Raw genomic sequence first — 19,723 nt, forward strand, 5'->3', positions numbered from 1 at the left:
TTTTTTTTTTTATAAATTTTTAACTATTGTTGCGCCATGCTCATGACGCACAGTGTATATCTGCCTTTTATTATTATTCGCTTTACGGTTTTTCGCTTTTTTCTGCGAATTTTATTTATTTACTTTTAATTTAAAGCAAAGTTTTGTTTGTTCTGGCGCTCTGGCTGCTGTTGGGGGAAAAGAAAAAAAAATCTGTAGTACGATCATTTTAAATTTTAATAGCTATTGTTGTTGTTGTTGTTGTTGTAGTTGTTGAGTGCCTGGCACTCGAAAACAAATGCCGTGTATTTCAAAATTTATGCAAACACTTGGCGCACCTTTTACGCATCATTTTGACAACGCGATCCACGATGGCTGCTGCTGGCTTTTCTGGCTTGCTTCATATATCAATTTGTCAAGTGTTGTTGCTGCTGCTGCTGCTGCTGCTGTTGGGCCTTGATCTTGAAAAGCCTTTCGAAATTGTCGCCGTGGGCTGCTGGCTTCCGCGCGGCAGCTCATCGCACGCGCTCAGAAAAAAAGAGTAGAAGGGGCTCAAGCAGAAATATTTTTGTGTGTTTCTGATTTATTTGGTTAATTCTTTTTTTCGTTTCGCTCATTTCGATTTTTGTTAATTGGGCAATTGCCATGTGAATGAACTGGCTAAGGATAAGAAGCAATCGATTTGGCATTTGATCTCATAAATAAATTCGTCTGGTGCTTGGCGGTGCCAGCCGGATCTGTAGCGCTCTCAGATCAAATTCTCAACAACAAATTAAAGCGAAGCCAACGAAATTTGACATTTATTTGCTTTGATTTTGTTGTTTTATTTTCGCTCATAAATATGCAAATTTCTATAAATTTAGACACGCTTGATTATGTAATTTACGGAGCTATTGGCTTTAGCCCGGCCGCCCGGCAAATAACTTGAATTTGTTTTATATTTGTTTATTGCCTTTTTTTTATAGCCAGAACTCAGTTAAGTTGTTCACTTCGGGTATGATGCGTTTGGCCAAAGGCGTGGCGCCGTTAAACAAATAAACTAACTCTATGTTTATTCTGGATTCGGTTTAGCTGAATGGATTTAGATTTGTCTTGTTGATATTTAATCATCTGCATCTGTATGTTATTTATTTATGATATCTGTGGGTCTGTTCCGCTTACTGCCTAGCTCTCTATCCATATGGCTGGCAATCTGCCTTTTCCATTCGTCTGTCTTCTCTGTCCGTCTATACGTCCGTCTTCTTTATTCGCCTGTCTTCTCTGTCCATCTGTCTGTACTATCTCTTTTTTTCGGCCCGTCTACCTATTTGTCTATCTCTCTGTCCGTTTGGCTATCTGTCTTTCTGTGTGTCCGCCTGTCCTACTGTGTGTCTCTCCGTCTGTCCGCCTGTCTTGTCCGTCTGTCTGTTACCGCACATATAGCCATTCATCAAACCAAACACAATTACGCAATTTTTCTTCTAAAGTACACACAGTTCACTTTCCCATTAATCGATAATTTTCCCTGCAATCGATAAAAATCGATCTCAAACTTTAGTTATTTGCGCACATCTATCCAGCTTAAAATGATAGATGTCAATTATTTTGGTTTGTAGACTACTCAAAAGGGCAATCTGAAGTGCTCTCATTTATGAATACCATCCACCATCGACCGCAAAAGTGAAATGAAAAGAAATTTCAAATGGAGAAAGTTATTCTAAGCAACACATAATGAGTTCGTTTCAATGAAAACAGATCAAAAGCCATTATATAGCTATTGAACATTTTGGAGTATGAAATAAGTGTGATTGCTGGGCATACCATTAAATCTGGGATGCATTAATACACATTCTGTCTTTTGCAAAGCAATTTGATATCATGATGTCCTTAACTACCTCAGCCATTGCTTCCTGCTTCCCTGCTCTTCATTTTATACCAGTCGCCTATCTCTATGCCTAAACTTTACTCAAAGTTTGATGGCATAGAGTCTTGTCGGTGGTAGCTTCATCTATCTTCAGTTTCCCACTTAGGCGGGGTAGAAGTAGTATTTCCCTTACAGCCCCCTCTCATTCCATCTTCAGAGCGAGTTTATTTTATTGAGCAGCTCATCACAAAGTTCAGGGTATTTTCTAGTCAGTCATTGTCAACTAATGCACACATACTTGGGGTTTTTTTTTTTTATTTCTCAGGTTCTTCGGGTTCAAGTTTGTATAGTTTTGTGGCTGAAAATCCTTTTTAATGGGCTCAGCCAAGGCATTGACATTTTGGCCAGCTGAACTGCTGACACGAGTGCCAGCACTGACGTTGACCTTATGGCCAGCAACAACAACAACAACAACAACAATAACAGCAGCAGCAGCAACTGATGGCTGACTGGCTTCAATTTCTGTTGTCTGCTAATTGACCATGAAAAGATAACTAGTATATACTATATACACACATCTCGATTTGCATGTGTGCGTGCGTGTGCGTGTGTGTGTGCGTGTGTGTGTGGTTTTTGTTTGGGTGGCGCCATTGTTTGCCATTTAGTAGCATTTAATAGAAAAACAAATTTATTGAGCGGATTCGCAGGCCTCTCACCCGGCCCCCCGGCTCCACAACAGAGGCCATCAGCGTCTTGAGACAGACCCAGTTTTGATTTTGATTTACCCATTTCCAGCTGTGCTGCGATTGTACATTTTAATTAGTCTTATTGATAGCCAACCACCCAAGGGGAGTATTTTCGTCATTCCCCAATTGGGTCAACACAAATTAGCATGAGATGCGTATTGAGCGCGGTTTTGGCCAACTTGTGCTAAAAACCTGTGCCAATTCCGTTTGCCATTGCACAGATTTGTACTCTTGATGATGCTGAGGCCGATGATGATGCCGATGATGATGATGCTGTTTTAGCCTCAGTTCTCTGGCATTTACGGAAGTCAGGCAAGAACTGGCAAAGTGCGACGCTTGCTAATATATATTGATTTTGCGTATATTTTCTGTTTTGTTTCCTATTTTTGTTTAATTATATTTCTGATAAATATACCCTGTATTTCCGCTGAAGTGGGCTGGCTAAAGATTTCTCTGATTCTCTTTCATTTGCCAACTAAATGACTTGAACTTTGATTTAGTTTAGTGCGAAAGTTTTAATTTATAAAAATGATTTTTAATGAAACAATGATAATTTAAAGCTGTTGGTATTCATCCGTGAACTTTGGGAATCCATTTCCCACAATTTTAGTTATCATTAGTGAAATTAGTGATTTTATTTAAATATTTATTTATAATAACAGTTCACAAATTTAGCATTTATCCTCAATCGTAATCTGCTCCTATTTTATAATTCTCCCGTGTTTTCCATTCAACAGTTCCGGTCGATGGCTTGCAAGTGAACTACTCGTTCGTGAACCTGATTGTCATATAAATAACTTCACATTTTGATTCACAGCTCTGACGTTTGAACCGAGTTTTAATATATTTAACTTACATTTTGAGCTTCACATTCTTGAACTCAGTTTGTGACCCACAACTTGATTTATAGCACACATATATGTTTATAGCAAGTTGCTTAAATAAGATTTTAACCATTCTATTGGGCTTTCAATAGTAGTATGCATTATAAACGCAGTCAAAGCCATTTTTCAACAATCTAGAAATATTTTAGTTTTACGATTTATTTATTGGGTGATTCAGGTTTTATTCGACTAATGGAAGTCATTTTAATTTTTTTTTTTAACATGATTTTTGTTTTATTATACCACAGATTTCAATAGTTGTGCATGTAGAAACAAAAATTTTTTTTAAACTACTAATTTAAGTGATTTAAAAAAAAAGTAGATATATTATTTTATTGTGTTGTACGTATATACATCTATATACATTTTTATTCAATATCAACAACACTGGCCTGGTCAACAAATATTTATTCCCAGAACTCGAGATTGATTGCTACAGAGCTTTAAAAACTTTAAAGCACATTTTTCAAAGCCCCGAAACTCTTCTAAAATCACTTTAATTTCTGCATATATTTATCTTCTGTGGCATGATTTAGATTTCCCCATAAATACTAAAAAAAAAAAAACCAAACAGACAAAGTTATTAATGATGGTGCTCCACGAAACTCGGTCTGTGCTAATCTGCGTCAATTAGGCCTGCGTCAATTTTGGCCATCTCCTACACGAACGCATAAGGAACTAAGACGTCGTCAAACAAAAAGAGCAACTGGAATGTGTATGTGTATGTGTGCATGTGTATATAGATATTGGACAGGTTTTTGGTACGTCACACCATCTATCAATTAGTTAAGTGAATTGCATAATATTTTGTTGAAATTAGTAAGTCAAATATTTAATTAAGCAATGCGAGCAGGCGAATGTAAAACACGTGGATTCCCAAAACAGAATGTAGAACTACAACAGTGAAACAGTGGAATTGAAATGGGTTTTCTTGTACAGTGAATCAAGGATACAGAATATATATAAATCGAGAATTAAGTGAATGGAATGCAATGCAAATTTGCTATGTGTAAGGCAATGGAACAATGGAATTGAAATTGAAATTGAAACCGTATTTATTGTTAGTGCAAAATGTGAGTGCATTGTGAGTATATGTATGTGGAACAGTAGAAGTGGAATATATGAATGATTATATAGAAATAATTAAGTCAAGTAAAAATGTGAAAAAGGAACAGTGGAATATGGGATCGGAATTGAAAGTATATACACAGATTTGGCTAAGGCCCTTAACCAAGTACATCAATAAGAAAATGCTTGAAGAAGTTCTCATTAAGCTCAATTGTTGTATGCGTGTGAAACAGTGGAACTGAAACTGGAAGTTTGATTTATTGTGCCTATAACGACTTATCATCTTGTTAACTCTCAAATGATGCAATGTTTGTGTTTAATGTCTTTTCTGTTAACACCTCTGCGGATGCTGCAGCTGTATGATGATTTTTTCTTTGCACTTCGTTTATTGCATCTGCTGCATAAATCAACATCCGCTGCTGCTGCTGCGGCTGATGTTATTGTTTTTTTTTTTTTTCGTCTTGTATTGCATTTTGTATGTGGCTTGCCTTTTTTTTAATCATTTTCGATCTAGTAGCCGGTTTATGTTTTTATTTTTCAATTTTTCCTTGCATGCATTTCCTGCGCTTTGACCTTGGCTCTCTTCCACGAATTGTTGGCCAGGTTACTCACTCGCAGTAACCCTGATTAAAGCTAATCATGGCACTTAAAACAAGTAACAATTCTTGTTAAGCTGTATTTAACTCTGTCTCTCTCTCCCCCTCTCTCTCTCTCTCTCTCTCTCTCTCTCTCTTACTGCGCTTTGCATGCAAATTAGTCATACGCCCCGTAGGCTGTTTGATATTTCATTTCGATTTCTTTGATTGACTGAATGATGTTGTTATTGCTGTTTATGGAAGCTAATGACCTTCAGTGACTAAGCAGCTGATCTGGCATAGATGGCAGCTCGATCAGCTCATCTATAGCAAAACTACAATGAGGCGGCTTCATATAATAATAATTTACATAATTTGATGCATGTGTGACATAAATGTTGAAAATGTTCAACAACAACAAAAAAAAAAACGAATTTAAAGTCGATCGAAAGCCTCAAGCACGGAAGACCCCTTCAACAACATCAACGGCATCTTTGCCTCTTCTACCTCTTCTACCTCTTCTTCTTCTTCTTCATCGTCGACGTCAGTTCTGCTTAAAACTGAAATTGAAGCTTCCGCGATAAGAAAAAATACAGCAACATAAAACTGAATCTCAACAATGAAGATGCTAATTGCCAAGAAACTAAACCGAACACAGACAAAAGCTTATACATACATACAGTATATATATAGTATGGCAGATATGTGTGTATAGGTATAATCAATCTATTTAAACAACACCAAATTTGTAGTTATAAATAAAACAAGCATAGATCCAGCCAACTCGATTGACCTTAGCTTGAATTATTGTATTGCATTGAATGGATTGGTATCGAATCGCATCGCATCGCATCGCATCGCATCGCATTAAGTTGAAACGAATGGAATTGAATGAATTGAAAATTGAATGGAATTGGATTAAATTTTTGACGCTTCGATTCACAATTCACAATCTTGTGGTTTGTGGTTGTATCTCTACTCTTTCTTGATTAGTTGGCCTGAGCTTAGCTCCATAGGCTCTACAAATAATAAAAATAGATATAATAATAATAATCATCTATTGAACTGCAGCTAAAATTTACTATCTATGCATGTATATTGTATGTTTCTCAAGGTGCAGCTAGTTTTATAAAAAAATAAAAGTAAAAAAAAAAACAGCAATTTGGTTGTTTCTTTTTTTATGGCTCATAGATCAGTTTTGTATTTGATTTTTTTTTGCTTTTTTGAGTACAAATAAAATTTTGGATAAATTTATTAGGTTTTGAACAATTCTTTTATTTATTAAATTTAGCTCAGTTTATTTACATATTGAATAATTTATATATTCTGTTTTTTTATTTATGCGTATTTTTTTTCATTTTTTTATTTATTTATTTTTTACTTGTATTATTATTCTATTTAATATGTCTATTTATCCATTGTTATTTTAAATACTTTTTTTTATTTATATATTTGTTCTCGAGTAACAAATATATCAACAACAAAAATATTTTTTTAACAGAGTGAAAACATGGTTTAATATACAGCTGAACAATTCTAAAAACATACGTTTCTGGCCTAATATTTTGGACCTTGGCCTTTAAGAGCACGTTTTTCCCTTATTTGTTTGTTTCGCCTTGCCTTTTTGTTTTGTAGATTAACGTTTTATTTAGCGAACTTTATAATAAAACTATAGGAATATAGGCTGTATTTGTTAATTATAATTAACAGGTTAATAATCAAATTAATTTTCACTTTTAAGTCTTTACAGTTTTTAAAGAACTTCCCTTAATTCGCAACTGGTTTAAGCGCTAATTCGAAATTTAATTTGCGGATAGAAATGGAAAAATACACTGAAAGAAAATATCAATAAATAGTATTAAATGTTATAGATATAGATATAGATATAGATATAGATATAGATATAGATATAGATATAGATATAGATATAGATATAGATATAGATATAGATATAGATATAGATATAGATATAGATATAGATATAGATATAGATATAGATATAGATATAGATATGGATATAGATATAGATATAGATATAGATATAGATATAGATATAGATATAGATATAGATATAGATATAGATATAGATATAGATATAGATATAGATATAGATATAGATAGATAATAAAAATAAATAAAAAAGAAATGTACTGAGAAATGTGTATAAAATACTAAAATTTTACAAAGGTATATGCGTTTCGATGGAATAGCCCACGTCCAAAAGGTAGTAGATGCAAAGTTACACTGGAAAAAATGCATATATTGAAATGAGTCTCGGTTAATGATGAAGTTTTATATTAGGCTCTTTGGGATTCCTTAAAAAATATTAATGGAAAAGTTGCACCAGAAAAAAGCCTAAATATATAATATAAAAAAACTAATGAAATGACCCTCGCAATATCAGATGTATATACATAAATATATATGTACATGCATGTCTCTAGATCTGTTGAGGCGCATAGAATTTTTGTAGCATTAACATTGAGATGAGTTTTTTGGACTTGGAGTCAGAGTTGGAGGAGAATTGACGAGGAATGCGTGAAGGACGCGACGACAAGTAATTGCAATTTGTTATTTAAGAAGCTCTGGCTGGTTTCGTTTTTTGTTTTTGTTTCTGTTTTCGTTTCGGTTTTTTTTTTGTCGGTGTTTAATTTTTTCAGTTTTTTAAATGCCTTTTTAAATGCGTTACTGATGATATGAAATGTTGCCAAATGTGACCCCAAGAGGCAGTCGCTTATTCATTTACACATTAGTTGAAATTTACATTTTTTTTTTTTAGTTTTACACACATGCGTGTGTGTGTGTCTGTGTGTGTAATTATGTACATTTGGTATGGCTGTTTCGTTTGTTTGTTTGCATTTTTTCTTTTTTTTTTTGGCAGCGGCTTTTGTCAAGCGACAACAAAAAGTGATTGGCAACAAATTAATCAAGACCTTGCCAAGAGACAAAACCAAGACCAACACCAACACCAGCACACACACATATACATATATGCATAGATAAGCAGAAGAATCTAAAGAAGAAGAGATATACAAAAAGTATATATATGTATATATATATAAATCCCCAGCGATTGCAGACGAGCTGCAGCATCTGAAGCATTACGCAATGCCAACAAAAAATGATTGATGTCTGCAATTTAGCGCATCTGTGTAAAACGACAGCAGCAATTGTTGCTGCTGTTACTGCTGCTGTTGTTGCTGTGACACAAAAGAATTAAGTGCCCAGGCACATTTTAAATTCGTCACGGAAAACGTGACAAAAATTTTCATATGCGAAAAATAGAAACAGAAACGAAAACGAAAACGAAAATCGAATACATCTGAGCTGCATCTGAGTCTTCTGATTGAGATTGAGATGATTGCAACATTTTTGACACACATTTCACACACACACACACTGGCACACACACAGACACACACACACACATCAAGCATCTAGAATCTTTATGAGCTACAAAAACGTATCTTTTATGAATGAGCTCGTTCAGCTGACTTGATTAACTCAGAGAACTTTGCGGCGATGAACAATGCAACATAAACAAGCCGCTGGCTAATTGCATAAGAGCAACAACAACAACAACAACAGCAACAACTACAGCAACAACTACAGCTGCTACAACAATTGCTCATCATTCTAATCGTTGGCCATAAATCTGACAAATTATTTATATAACTGCGAGCAATGAGAGAAGAAGAAGCAACAGCAAAAAGTAGGTGTGTGCGGAATTACAGATATGACTTGAGCAGCGAAGGGGCCGATGCGGATGTAACAAGATATTTGCTAAAAGCTGCAACAACAACAACAAAACAGATTGGCTATAGAATATAGTGAAGCTGGTTGCGTGAGCAATGGCTATAATATTTATATACCTTTAAATATATATATATTTGGAAATTTATTGAAAGAACAGAGATCGAATGTAAAATGAGTAGAATGATACGATAGACTGCATATTATTCATTTACAGTCTTAAAACCTATTTTTGCCAATTTCAGGAGCGAACCTGCGTCTTTTAACTGTAGTTCTATAGTTCGATCGATGTGCATATGTATACCATGCATTAAGTACGCTCATTCTAAGCATATGTAGACTAGAATTTCAAGTATTACAAAGAGTTTCAGTCTTTAATTTGCTCTAAAATATTCCTATATTTCCTTTAAAAGCTCTCAACAAACTTATCTAGAAACAAACTCATATAGAGGTATAATATTGTATAATATCAATATGCTCAATCGTAAACATAGAATCGAGAGTAAGAAAACAAGAAAAAAAGTCACTGCTCCAATATAGAAAACAAATCTATACAATCTATGTATAAATTTATAAGGAAACAAGAAAGAAAGCTCTAGTCGAGACTGCTCGACTACGAGATCCCCTGAACCCTACAAGCAACTGATATTTCAATAATAATAAGCAAGCACACACGCATACAAACAAACACACGCACACACATACAAACAAACACACGCATACACACACACTCACATATACAGGCGATTGCGCTTGGGTTGCGCTGCAGTGTTGGCAATATAATGAAAACTTATTTGTTGAATAATTTAATTTCTAGACGTACGATCGTAATGAAACTTTCAGAACGTAATCATAATGTTTAAATGTATGTGTATACCAAAGCACAAGTCTCTAGTATTTGATATACGACTTTTACAAAGATGATGGTGAGGAGGTGGATTTAGGGGTGGGGGGTAAATTTTAACAAAAACCGAAATTGTATAAAATTCATCTTAATATACATTTAGCTTGAAAGATGTAGGAGATATAATTATTTAAGTGATCTTCGATAAGGTTTTCTATCGATAAAAAAGTATCGGAATGAGTTATCGTTTTTTAGTGATAAACTTGATATGCGCGTGATATATACGGACATTTTAAAAAAAAGTTGAAGTCTCTAGCTCTTATATCTTCTGAAATCGACGCGTTCATACATACGGACGGACGGACGGACGGACAGACAGACGGACAGGGCTAAATCAACTCAGCTCGTCGCCCTGATCAAGAATATATATACTTTGTGGGGTCTGCCACGCCTCCTTCTGCCTGTTACATACTTTTAACAAAACCATTATACCCTGATTTCCCATTTTCAGTGGGTTCAGGGTATAAATATTCCTCTCAGATACGAATTTTAAGTAAAGAACACAACTGTTGTATTTGCACACACATATATACAATAAAAGTATTATCATCTCAATATATATTTATGCATATGCATTTATTTTTGCCTAATATATTGATATTGGTTTTTTCTCACGCTTCCATCACTACACATTATATATATCATTCTATATACCCAGAGACCAACACACGGCCAGCTAGTGCAGAGGGTGTTGAGTGAATTAAGTGAATTTGCAATAAATAAAAAAAAAAGAAAACAGCTAACTTTGCATAATTTGTTTGTGTTTTACATTCAGTATTTTACATCATCATCGGATGCCAATGGCAGGCAGGCAGGCGATTCGCAGTCGGCAGTCAGTCAGTGTGCCAGACATTGTCGTGGAGGAAGTTGCATATTTATGAGCTTTTTTCATACATATTATATATAAATATAAATATAATTTTTGTTTTTGTTCTGCTTCAGCTTCGGTTTCAGCTGTTGCCGCTGGCTGGGGCGTGTGTGCGCTGTCATGATTATGAAATCAATTGAACATATGTTTGGTCGCATGCTCTGGCCATAAATCAGAAATGCTTAGTCAGACAAACACACACACACACACCAACACGCATAAAGACACACGCAGACACACTCCTATACTTAGTATGCACCATTTGATGAGAACAAAACAAAAGACTTAGGCAACGAACGCGCTGCTCGTTTGCTCCCAATTGCAGTTTATACGTTTTACAACACTGGCAGCCGTAGCCGTAGCTTGTTTGTGTTTTAGGTGTAATTTAATTCAATTTGCGGAACTAGTTCTTTTCCGTTGAGTCAGTTTCATCAAAAATCGTTAGGAAAGGAAGTAAATAGAGAGAGGCAGGGGAGATTACGTAGATGTAGTAGTAGAAAAAGTAGGAAATATTTCAATAGAAGTTGTTGTCACTATATTATACTACATATTTTATACTAACTTTGTGATAGAAGTAATAATTAATAGTAAGAAAAATAATAATAATTATTATTATTATTATTTTATTATTATTTTTTCATAAGACAGTAGTAAAGTAGTAAAAATAGTAGTAAAGTCCGCAAAAACCCTAATAATATATGGTAGTAGGGGCTGTAGCAAAAATGGTGTTATTAATAGAAGACAAAAAGATGCAAGTGTACTAGAGGTTGTTTTACTTTTACTACTTTGACTAGTTTTAATAGTAATTTTAATAGTAGTAGAAGATTAATTACTATATTTTGTAAGAGTAGTTAGTATAAACATAAATAGTCAGAGTGGCAGTAGATGCAAAAGAGATTGATAGCCAGTACTGGAACTTGTCAAAAACATTGAAACAGATAAATTGAACAATCTTTAGATGCACAAACAATTCCATTGAAATTAATCTTTTATTATTATTATTTTTTATTACTCTTTCAAGTTCACTGTTCACAGTGATATTTAAATCAAATCGTTGCAGTTATTTTCAAATCAAATCTTTACAAAACATATTTAAATCAAGCAGTCCGTTGCCCTTAAGGCGTTCACATTAATTTGTTTTCTCAGATCAAATAAAATGAACATAAATAAACATAAAATATGGTCTGCCCAAAATTTAAAAAAAAAAGTGGATATTTTATTGATTGCTCAACTTGAACCAATTCGAATCAAATTTATGCCTAATGGAACAAGTTTTATTGTTGTTGTTGTTGTTGTTGTTGTTGTACTTTTTAAGTTCATATCAATTTGAAGCGAATGCGACATCTTAGAGATTCTACTTTCAGAACAACTTTTGAACTTCAGCTGTGGCGCTTCATTAATTTCCCAAGTAAGTTTTCTGCCAAGCTGCTAACTAATAGCCCACGAGCACACACACACAAACACACACACATTTATGCATATATTTGACTTTATGTTTTGATGCTTCCCACACTTGAGATGCGTCTGTTGAGATGGAGACCAATGACCCGCTGTGTGACCCAGCAGCCTTGGCTGCTTAACCAAAAGAAAAAAAAAAAAAAAAAAAAAAAAAAAAAAAAAAAACCGAAAAATAAACTTTATAAAATGCTGAACAAATTAAGCAAACGGCAGGCGTTGCATGTGCAACAAGTCATGCAACAACAACAACGGCAACAACAACAACGGCAACAGCATCAATAGCAACTGCAATAACTTGAATTTTGTTGCAACGCACATTTACCACACACACACACACACACACATACATACACACTTCTACACGTATAGAAGCATACACATACACATACATATATATCCGCTCTCTTCCTCGCACTCTCTTTCGCTACACATGCACACATGCATCACTTGCACACATACAAAATTACTTACTCTACCTCCCTCCCTCACTCTATCTCACTCACTCGCACGCTCTGCCGCCACTCTCCTTGCCCCGCCCGCTCTCAGCTGTCTGGCCGCTGTGTAAAGTTCATGGGTCGTTGCCAGCTGTTTTTCAGTTTCTACACTTCGCTGCTCTCCACTCTTCGCATTTGCTGTTGTTGTTGTTGTTGTGGTTGCCACTGCGTTGCAGTTTTCGCTTAAGCTACACAGGCGCTTCAGGGTTGCCAGCTTTTTTTGTTTTTATTGACTGCGTCAGTTCGGTTGGCTTTTTTTTTTGGCGACCTCATCTGTCAACAGAATTAGAAGCGACAATAACAACAACAAGTAAACCAACAACAACAACCTGCCAGAGTTCAGTCGAGCATTTGGCCTACGGGATTTATGTACGCAGGCATCGAAGTCGAAGTAAAACATTTGTTGTTATTATTATTACATTTGTTGTTGTTTTTTTGAGTTTTTGTTGAGTTTTTTCTTATTTTTCATCTGCTACAACAACAACAACAACTCGTCTGTCAACTTGTTGTACGCGGTCAAACAAGTGCACTTTAGAAATTGCTCATAAATCATAAAACTGAAACGAGCCAAGTTTTTTTTTTTAATTTTTTTTTTTAATGTAATGGAAAAAAAAACATTTTTCAATTTGAAGAAGTGCCAAGTACCTTGGCATTATAGTCATTGTCATTATCATTTACATGCGATTTTTATTATTATTAACATCACCTTACACTGAAATCTTAAGATATGTAAGCCGATATAGGCATCTTCTTACACCTCTAGAAAATTATCTGAAATCATTTTTGAATTTATTTAAAATTTTTAACTTAATGGAAACTTAAGTTTAGCATTATTAAAGAATCGGGGAAACCAGAAAGAGACAGGCAGAAAAAGGAAAAGGGTGGAAAGAAACAAAGAAAAAAGAGGATGTAGAAGCAGAAGATGGTCAAGTAGGCTAAATTACTCAATACGTTCACATCGTAAAATATTCGTGTGGCTGTTCTATTGAACTTGAACTTGAACTTGAACTTTATCTTGAGGTTTGAGTGTACTTAAGAGAATATTATATATTTCGAGCCCCATTGAAGTTGGAAACTTCATGAGATTACTATTAGAGCATTAGAGATGATAAATTATACCATCAACAAGCACTGACTATACATGTATAAATCAATTTGGGACTGTATTAAATCGAAAGAAAATCTTAATATTTCATAGTTGTACAGTTATTACTTTATAACTTCTACCTTGATTCACTAAAAAAAAAAAAAAAAAAAAAAAAAAAATGTGTTCCCCAGTTTTATAGTTTCTTAAATTGGAAATTCTGTAATTGGGTTCGTTTTGAGCACCTCCACAAATAGATCTATATCATATGATATGGTAGTTGCGAAATGTTCAAAATTTACTCAACAATTGCAAGAGCTTCAGCGACTATTATACAGTTATTAGTCGGTTGCGCCTGATTGCACGGCTCTCACTATATTATTATTTTGCCTATGTAACAGACAGAAAGAGGCGTGGCAGACTGAGATATACTCATCAGTAAATTAGAAATACTGGAAACTTTAAATTTAAATATACAAACTCATTGTCCATATAGATAGACCACATATCTCACTCCAAATAGTTTTAATTTAGTGAAATGTCTATATCAGACTCTATGATCGATCAGTATAAGCTGATATACAGATTAGTAATCAATTAGTTTATTTTGATCTATTACTGTAATATTACTATAAAAATACACTACGCATGTATGAATATCATTTAGTATCTACTGAATTATATATAGATCTAATGAATTTTATGATTATATCTACTCTGAGGCTATCAAATAATTATAGTAATTAATTTGAGTATTTCTCTAGAATTTCGTTAAGTGCATTTATTGCGTTATCTGGCCGATCTGGCAGCAGCTCAAGGCTAAAACCTAAGCGCTAAGACAATGAGGTTTCTGTTTAAGCCAAGCGAAAGGCTTCTAATTTGCTAAGAGTCTGCTTCATTATGGCCGAAATGGATATGGATATGGATATGGCTATATGGTTATGGTTATGGCCAGTAATTAATGCATAGAGACTCGTGCCGACGTCGACGCTGACCGCGACGTCGACTGAGATTGTTGCGATTATGTCTTGGATAGCCGACTGCTTCTGCTGCTGCTCATCTTCACAGCTCTGATTGCTGCTCGTTGGTGTTGTTGTTGCTGTTGTTGCTGTTGTTGATGATACCAGTTTGCCTCAACCTTGGAGCAGCGACGACAACAGCAGCAGCAACAACAACATAGATACATATATCTGATATTTTTCGTACCCAGTACCAGAGCTAGTACCGAAAACACCGTGAAGAGCACTTCTTGAGGCCCGTCCGGTTCGGTAGCAGCAGTGGATGCGGATGCGAAAAAAAAGTGAATGTAAAGCTAAAAACTAAAAACCACAAGAGAAACAACAACAATAAGAAGACCACTTGATGACGTTGTCCGCTATCCGCTGTCCGCTGTCCGTTGTCCGAGCGCGTGACAGAACAATAAACTAGCTTTATTTTTTTTTTGGCCAGGTGAGGGAGTGAGGGGTAGGTGTGGACAGGAGAGGAGCTGCATGTGACTGGCACCAGCCAAGATATTTGAATTAGTTTCTTGAATAAACTAAGTTACAATTAAGAGATTTATATACATACTTATGTACAACTATATATCATCTATCTCTAATGGATCTTCGCTCTTCACATCTCCATGAAGACGTTGTCATTGAATGATGCAAATTTGGTTCACCTCAATTGCACGCTCAACAGATTAATGATATGTGCTTTGGCAAACTCAATAACTCAGCGGGTGGTCAGAGAAATTGGGAGTTCTAGAATATATACATAAAATATATGAAAAAATAAAAATCCAAATTCAAAGAAAATATTAAAAAGGTTTATCTTTTTATTTATAAATACATATATTTAACGTTCTATTTAGGAAACTCGCTCGAACTTTTTGGTCTGTTTGAAAACCTTGTTAGATTGTTAATCAATAAAAATTAAAAAACCTAAATTTGCAAATAATCAAACATATCTAATTTTTTTTTTTTATTTATTCGCTTATGTTAAATGCTCTTATTGCTAATTTCGCGTTTCATTCTGTTTTTTATATTCATGAATGTCTATAATCTGCCTTTCAAAGTGATTCCCATCCAGATATATTACATTTTTATTTTATTTTTACTTTACGACAAATTCTAAAGACTCAGCTCTAAATGTTTTCGACGTCTAAATTTAGATTAAAATTCAAACGTTTGTTACCCGGACTTAAATCTCACACCTACTTAAAATCCAATCAAATTTGAAGTAGATTAATTAGATCCCGTCATATACATCAAAAATGTAAGCTAAGTATTTCCATGAGCTCGTTTTTAGCTCTTACATAACTTTTAATTAAGAGATAATTAATCTAAGCACGAGTCCAATTGGAGCTGCCCTCGGCAACAGGCGCTTCTGATTGGCGAGCAAGACGAATGGAAAGAGAGAGAGGTGCAGAGGGAGAGAGCGAGAGGTAGCGGTGGGTAGCCGGCTGGAACTCTTGTATATATGCCGGACGACCTTAGCACATGTGCTAAGACACTTTAAGCATTGAATTTTTTATACATTTTTGTTTTTGTGAATTCCATTTGAAAATGTGTTAAATATTTGCAGCTGTCAATTTGTGCGACCTCTCTCTGTGTGGCCCAACTTGAAGGCAAATACAAATATTAATTTAGGTCATTTTTAGGAAGTGTGTGCGGCAAGCTTTGAAAGCTCTCCGCTTAGCATGGACACGAACCACACGCAAGCTCGCGTGTTACTAGTGGCAGCTCGCTCTAGCATTCACGGCCATTGCAGTGCACACACTAGCTGTGCTGCTCTACAACGCGTTGAAAATGCATGAAAATCAGGTGGCTGAAATTTCTGGGTGCCTGTTAAATGACGCGCGATACAACAAATCGCACTACACAAATTTACTGTCATTGTTCGAAAACAAAGAGCAGAAAAAATCCGTTCGCAACTCGCATGAGATAGACAGCGGGCGTGTGTGTGACGTCGCACACGTTGCATTATGCTAGCCGTGTTGCTTGGTGGTTCGTAGCGTGCAGCGTAAATGTGGCGCCCACTTGTTGCAAGCGAACGTGGCAACTTGTTATGCTGGCTTGGCATCTCTGCTTCTTGCCGATTGCCCTTATTGGGACAGAGACAAAAAGCCAATTACAAAAACCGAAATGCCAATAGGCCTGTGTGCCCTATCAACAGCATCGCATCAAGTGTGCGGGTGAAAGGGGGGCCCGCAGTAATGGCCAATGCGATATGATTTTCAACTCCACCCACATAATTGGCAAAGGGAAATATGCACATGCACCCATGCTCGATGCATGCAGTTAAAGTTAGTGCTAATGAAACTCGTGCAACAAATTGTGGCGTTCTTTTACAAGATGCAAAATAATGATTAAAATAATTGGGCTGACTAAACTTTTTTCACATATTTACATATGTATGTATGCACATTGACAAATATTTGCATAGGTGTGGTAATTTTTAATACTTTATGCCAATGCCGCGATATTTGTTTCCATGTGTATCGATATCTGTTTATGCTAATTAGCTTATTTTTAGCTTATTATTGCTGTTATTGCTTAATTATTATAAGCTGCTATTCAAGTTTCTGACAGGGCTCATTAATAAAGTTTTTTTTTTAATTTTTACATATTTAATAAGCGTTTATAAGTTTGAGAAAAATTTAGTTCCAGCTACTAGCGATGATCACTTGTGATTTGAGATACGATAGAATACGGCTACTGGTCTCCGCTCTATTTAAATGACCTACTACACACATACATACATCATATGAGTAAACACAGCACATTCCACACTTGCGTACATTTGCATACATACATACATACATACATATGTCAAAGCTATTGCTGCTTTACTTTCAAATTAGAGCTCACATCGAACGCACTTGGTTTACCTGCAACTCAAATTTAGGCCAATGGAACAATGCTGAATGCGATCTGACAGTCAACTCCACCCACAACATGCGATGTGAGACGAAAACAAATGGTTACTAAGCAAATTAAAATTGAAATACAACTAATACTAGCAGAACAAGCTGTGGTGGGTCGGGTCAAGTGAAGCAGCAGAAGGCAGAAGTATTGCAATCGGCCAGCCGTATCGATGCGGGCCAGTTTGTTGAGCTGATTATTGGCCATTGGGCCGGTCTTTATCCCTCTTTAAAGCATTTCTGGTTGGTCTGCGCCTGTCGCACCAGTCACAGTAACAGTAACAGCTGACTGTTGTAGCTGGCCGGCCGCTATCATTTAAAAACAATACAGAACACAGCTCTATACACACACACACAGGCAGAGAAAGAGGAAGAGGCAGAGACACAGACAGAGGTTTGCGTGTGTGTGTGCGCGCGTAAGCAGTGAACGCGCCAAGCGACAGCAGCTGAGACGGCAGCCAATAAGAGTTGCCATCCAACTATATCATGGCGAGCACCTGTGAGAATTGCTGAGCGCCTAATGTTCGGTTTGTGCAATTCGACAACACAAAATTTTCGAAGTTCCACTGGGCGACGGCTCACCAACCAATAAAGCGATATTGCCAGGCACGTAGTCGGGAGTTTTTCCAAAGGGGCCTTTAGCTTTGCGTATTGGCGAATGTGCAAGTAGTAGAAGAATAATTATTTTGATTTTTGCAAGGAAATATATAAGCAAGCTGAAGAGCTGTGAAGTTTTAGGCAACGACAATCACATATTTGATATATTTAACATATTAAATAATTAACTTCTTATACATTAACACAGTTCCATTCGTCAGCTGTTGGGAGCATCCCCTTTGCATGCGCTACTGGTTTCTCGTATAGAAACAGCGCTGCGACCAACCACCAACCAAAGCAGCGGCAGCAGAAGGCAAAGGAAGGCACTGACTCAGCATGAATTTTCGTTTCTGCATGTGCGCAACTGTATGAGTGTGTGGGTAAGTGTGCGCTTGTTGTGTGTGTCTGTGTTCTATTATTATCTCTCTCCATGTGTGAGTGAGGGACTGTCGGCGGTGGGCGAGTATTGGTTTGTTGTCGACTGTTCGATAGAGCATCGTCGTGCATCTGGTGAATTATGTTCGCCTGGCTAAAATATCGGTAGTTTTGCTCGCCGCGTGACGATGGCGCGTGACTTGGACATCGCCAGTGATTGGAATCGGTATCGATAACGTGTTTGAGGGAGTCATTCACATTTACATTACGGCTTCGAATTGATTGCAAGGAAATAAATAAATAAAGTCAAGTGCGTTCGAAGACATTTGAATGCTCTGTGACGGCATATGGAATGTCGAGTGAGGAGACTTGACTTTGAGGATCACCTATACATACATATATGTACATACATGTGTACATGTATTGATTTAATTAGCTATTGTTTGATTAGGCTAATTAACTCGAGTAATCTATTCAAATTTGTACTCAATTATTCATACAACTGAGCCGCAGATAGCACAATCTTTATGTATAAACATATGTGCACATATTTATACTTTTTATTGCCTTATGGTAGGGCGATAAAAATAGCTGTCGACGTAGCTGTTTAAAAACAGTTGGTTTATTTAATATTAAATACTAGAGATGTGTTCCTGCCCCAAATGAAGTCACGCACGTTTAATATGATAAAATCACGAAATTTCCTTTTGTGGAAAATTCATGGGAAGTTTTCCTTCTAGCTGGCCTGGAAATTCAGGAGTAACCTTTCCTTGCGCTTCTCATGCACCGCATGATTCCACTGCAATAAAGTTAATTGAAATAAATAAAAGATTTATTGTTTGTTTATTTGCTAATTTGTTTATTTCTTCACATATGTATAAATTATATTAACTTCTTGTTTTGTGTTTATCCCACTGCATGTTGGCAATGCTCATATGTATGTATGTCCACTGTAGCCCCGGGCGGGGCTTGTTTATCCATCTATCATAAAACTTATTAAATATTTATCAATTCTTAAATTCAATTGCTTTTACTTTTTAAGTTTATTTTTTCTTTGAAATAGAAAACTATTATTTTGTTCTATGTTAATTGAAATAGTTCTTGAGTTATTTATGTTAGTTTTTATTTATTTATTTATTTTTTTTAGTATTTTTGTTTTTTACTTTAGTTGGCTATCAATATTTTGGC

Source organism: Drosophila navojoa, chromosome 3 (assembly GCF_054131105.1).
Source record: "Drosophila navojoa isolate 15081-1374.11 chromosome 3, UAZ_NAV_1.0, whole genome shotgun sequence".
Lineage (NCBI taxonomy): Eukaryota > Metazoa > Arthropoda > Insecta > Diptera > Drosophilidae > Drosophila > Drosophila navojoa.